The sequence below is a fragment of the Elaeis guineensis genome, chromosome 11 (assembly GCF_000442705.2).
Source record: "Elaeis guineensis isolate ETL-2024a chromosome 11, EG11, whole genome shotgun sequence".
Lineage (NCBI taxonomy): Eukaryota > Viridiplantae > Streptophyta > Magnoliopsida > Arecales > Arecaceae > Elaeis > Elaeis guineensis.
In genome coordinates, this window is record NC_026003.2 from 92,237,010 (window position 1) to 92,242,682 (window position 5,673).

Genomic DNA, 5,673 nt, shown 5'->3' on the forward strand with positions numbered 1-5,673 from the left:
ATAGTATTCTTCTAATATTTGTGATTAATAGGATGTATTTAATATTGTTGATTTTGAGGAGGATCATGTGAGGCGAGCCGTTGACACTCATCTATCCTTGCATTTCAAGGATTATCGCCATCACATGCATTAGCATTGGTACTACGTAGTGCGAGATCATGGGGAGGAGGCAGCGCGACAGCAGCCCTATGACAGCATCACCATGGATGATTGGACTGCCATATGCCGGCATTACGAGGATCCGACATATCAGGTTACACATCTAAACTTCTTTTTTTTTATAGAGTTTAATGAATTAATCATTTATTCCTAAATTAAATTTATTATCTACTAATTTGACTAATAATTTTACAGAGACAATGTGTCCAGAATGCGGCAAACCAAGCGAGATAGATCGTGCCACATTGTGGGGATTTGAGATCGTTTGCTCATCACATGGAGCATATGGTAGGTAATTTTTAATTTTTAATTAGCATATAATTTTTTAATTATTTAAAATTTTTTTAATTAATTCTCAACTACAAAGAGATGCTGAGAGTGACGAGCTTCCTGGTAGGATCGATATCTACTAGTGGACCCACCAACGACGATCGGAGGAGTGGATGACAGGAAGCTAGGAGCTCTTTATAAGTTTTTTTAATTATTTTTTCATTCGTAATCTAATTTTTATTAAAAAATTAAAATAATTTTAATTTTAATTTTTAGGATCATGCGATAGACATGAGATCCCAGCCTCCTGAGGGCTCGACCGCACCCACAAATGATGAGATCTATGATAAGATACTCGGTACGAGATCCTGTTATGTTAGGAATCTGGGGTACGAGATCACTGCTCCTTCATCCTCATGCTCATCTAAGACTGATATCCATTCTACATGCGATGCTCATCTGATGGAGGTGCAAAGGCAGGCTGAGCAACGAGCTCAGTAGTTGGCTACATGCATCGACGAGTATCAGCAGCTTCAAATCCATATAATGGAGTGGATTGTACAGATGGAGTAGATGATATAGCTGATGAGGCAGCAGCAGGCCGATCCGAGCTCCGTCGAGCGCTCTCTGTCTCCAACTCGTTCTTCAGATGTCGATATTTGACAGCTTATTGATGTACTTTTTTTATTTCAAATATCTTATAATTTTAATTTAATATAATAAAATAATAATATTTATTTATCAATTTATTATGTAAATTTTTTATTTTAATTTTTTAAATTTATAAATAATATTATATATAAATTAAAAATATATATTCATAACTTTTTTTAAAAAAAATATGTCTAAATTATTAGCGATAGAATTATTCGTGATGAAAAATTCATCACCAAAAATATTTTACTAGCATATTTTAATTTTTTAATAAATATATAATTAACAGTGATAAAAAATTACTCATTGTAAATAATTATTAGTCATGTAAATTTTTGTCAAAAATTATCTTATTTATGATGTAAAATTTTATCCCTAATATTATTCAATTTTACTTTTTAAAAAATTATTTATTAAATTAATAGCGATGAAATATTTTCATTGTATAAAATATTTTTTACATCTTAAAGTTTTTTATCACTAAAACTTTTGCAATTAATAAAAATAAAAAAAATTTCATCGCTATTAATTTTTAATTTATTAGCGATGGTATAATTCATCGTAAATATTTTTTTTATGATTATATTTTTTCATCTTTAAATTTTAACGATGAAAAATATTCATCATAAATATCTTTTACTAGTGATAAAAAAAATTTTCATCATAAAATATTATCAACGATGTGATTATTGATGACTAATTATTAGTGATGAATATTTCATCATTAATAACTATTAGTGATGAAAATCGATTATTAGCAATGAAATATTTTCATCACTGATAATCTCTTTTGTTATAGTGTCACAGTCTTTGCTCATTTAAACCACGCCATGCATGAAAACCCACATCCACCTGCTTGTTGTGAAGACCCGAGCCATTCAAATCTCACGCGCCAAATCCCACGCACCCAGACTTCTCCTCTCAGCCTCCAAAAATTCAAACATAAAAAGCCTATGGGTCCCTCCTCATTACAACCCCTCTCTCTCTCTTAAGAGCCATGGGTCCCACCACTTTTAATTCTCATATCTTTCTCTCTTTCTTTTTTTCTATTTTCTTTTATTCATTGAATCCCTATCAAACGCCCATAAATTATTGCGTGTTGTGCATCCAACAGACCTGAATTTAGACATGAGCTTCATCTACACGTATTGAAGGACGGTTGCTTGTTGATTTACGATTAAATTTTTATAATTAATTATTTTTGAAAAAAATATAAAAAATATCAAATATAAAATAATATGACTTAAATATTAAGAATTTTAATACTTTTTATGTTATATTTGATGCACTGATCACACTCTCCAACTTGAACTTTGCTCGTCCTCAAGTAAAGAAAAGATTTAGAGTTAAGTATCGTTTAACTTAGAGTTTCAAATTTTATCAAACAATTTTAAAAAGGGCCACTAATGTTTAGTAGAGCATGAGTGAGGTATGTCATTAGAAAATTAATACTAATCAATATGGGCAAGTATATTATTATTTTCATCTTTCATTTATTGATTTTTTTTTAACATTGTACTATTATTGAGTGTCTTAACCCTTTCTTTCTGTTTAACCCAGTAGTAAGTTTTCAGCCAATGACTCCCGAACCAGATGATTTTAGGGCACTAGGTATAAAATATCCCTTAGACTTACTTACTCGAATCAAATAGACTATGAGTTAAAACTAGCTTTACAATAAAATTTTTTTATCTTTCATACCTTTTGATGCAAAACTTAATACTTGCTTAGACAAAGAGGCTCGATTACTCAACATGAAGTATTTAAAAAATATATATATATAAAAATATATAATTATCCTACACAAGTCCATAGGAAGTAAACTCTTCTTTGATGCTAGTAAAAAAATTTAAAAATATTTTAAAAAAATTATTTAAGTTCTAAACTTAACTCTTTATTGAGTTTTTTTAATACTTGATCCATCGATATCTCATAAACTCTCTAGTCTGAACATCAATTTTCTTTTAAAAATACTTGGTTTAACTTGATTCTTAAGTATAATCAGATGCTTAAATGCTAAATACTAACTTACTTAAGAACTTAATTTATTATTATTATTATTATTATTATTATTATTATTATTATCTCCTCAATTTGATCGATATTGTCCTCAATGGAGTAAGAAAAATAAAGAGTGCATACAAAGAGAAAGAGGAAGGAGAGATGTCACCTGATCAGAAGTCTTTTCAAAATTGCTTCTCCCTCTAACTTAATTAATATTGTCTTCAAATTTCTACAAAAGATATAAAGTAAAACTCGATTAACCGAAACAAAATACAAAAAATATCAAAAAAATAGAAGCTGGGTTGCCTCCCAAAAAGTGCTATGTTTATCATCTTCAGCTAGACCAAATGCAGATTCTACCTCACCTACCTCGTGTCAAATATTGGATTGATAAATTCTAATAATTTGAAATTGTCAATCTCAAAAAGATAGCCTATGATCCCTTTATTGATAAATTTTAATATTTTATTATCAATCTTCAGAAAGTAGTTCATGTCCCTGTTCTTAATTTTAGGAAGATGATTTATAAATCCATTCATAGACCCTTGTTTGTTGAAAATTTTTTCTATTTGTTCTTCTAAAATACTCATAAATTAAGTTTTTGGGTTAGAAATTGAGCTCGGAACTCTTGGTTTATATATCTTGGGTAACTCATCCGTTCTTTTCTTTTATTTATCTTTCTCACTCAAATTGGAATCAGTATCAGTTTCGAACTCAGGTTCTTCTATACGATTAGTCTCAATACTAACATCCTCTTTTAAATTTATATTTTAGCTAGCATCAGTACTAGCCTCACTCACTTGATCTTGATATAGGTCCTTAAGAATCCTACCACTTCTAAGCTTAGAGATTACTTTGGCATTCTCAAATTAGAAATTCTTAGGTGGGATATTAGATTGATGACTAGGTCCATGTGGTTGGTGGGTGGGTTATTTTTGAAATTCGATATTGGTTGACTCGATAATTGACCTAGTTCTCTCCTCATGGAAGACTCAGCTAACTGATCTATTTGTACTTCTAGCCTGGCGAAAGATTGTTGTTGGATCATAATCATTTATTGAAGTTGGCTAAACCTATCGTCGGCTAGAGGGGTTTGTTGAAGAGGTGGGTATGAAGGCTGATTATAATAGAATGGCTGGATAGGCTGACTAGACTGACCTCTATTATAGGCATAGTTATGATATTAAGACCTATTTTGAAAGTTATGTATAGATGGCATTTGGGTCTGAGTCTGAGTCTGTTGAGGTCTCCAAAAAAAATTAGGGAGGTTTCTCTAATATTGGTTATATGTGTTTAAGAATGGGTCATTGACAAGCTTAAAGTACTTGGATAGCTTGAACTTATTCTTAGATGAAAGGTGAAAACTGTGCAGCCATGGGATATTCTCTCACATGATGAGTTGGGCTAGCACAGATAGAACAGATCTCCTGATAATTAAGAGGTAGTAGGTATTGCACATGAAATTGTTGACCTAGGACTAGGAATTTATCTATAAAAAAATCGATTTTATCTAATTTTTGGGCTATCAGGTCCAAATCAACCTTAAGACTAGAGTCTAAGTGTTTGATCCCATAGAATGATGGGGACATCGATGGGTTATAGGTGGAAAAAATAAATTATTTCTTTATCTATCTAGGTGGTCCTCCAGGATTTTCAGCCATTTGATTATCAGGTTTAACATGGATCAGCCGTTCAACTTCAGGATTAGGTTCAACTAGGTCAGGGTAAAGAGATCTCCTACCATGCATGTACCATTGCAAACTCTAATGTGTGTAGTTCAGATTTTTTTTGAGAGAGAGAGAAAGGAAAGAAAAGAGAAAAAAAGAGAGAGGTTCTAAAGGTAAGAACCTTAAGAAAGCCCTAGACCTAAAGATAATAGATGAGAAAAATTAGTTGTGGTTAAGTTATAATTACAATCAAGTTAGCAAGCAATTAAACCTAGACACCTATGGGTTTCTTAGACCTAAAAGTTCGATGTAAAGTAGCTTAGCCTAGATGCAAGTTGGGTCTATTCTCACTTTCTTCAACTAACCAGGTAAGAGATGGGGTCATGCCCCCTCCCCCATTGCTTGTTTTAGACACCAATTAGATTGGTCAGATAAGCTAATAGAATCAATTAAATAACTACGAGTCCACTTAGGCTTAACTTTTGTAACCTCTTACCTTAGACACCAGTTTCAGAGATGAGTTCAAACTTACTTTACACTTGACTTCACCACAATACTCAAACTGAACTCAATTGATCCTAGGGCCAACGTTTACTTAATTTTAAGTAAGTTTGGGTTAATACAAAATGTTGGTTGGTGGTTTTTGGGCTAAGAAAGAGTGATGAAATTTTCATCTTATCTTGTTAATGGATGTTGCCCTTAAATTGATTTGAGATGAATATGCACAATCAATTTCAAACAAGGAGTTCTCATCAACTAAATTATATGCATGAAATTAATCAAACTTGAAAGCTTACTTTGTCTCTTGCGATCACTAAAAGTAAATCTATGATAATGAATACTTCTAAATTATTAAGTTTCTGTTCTTATCATGAGATTTTTATTAGATTTATGTGGATGAATTTTATGTTAATTTAAA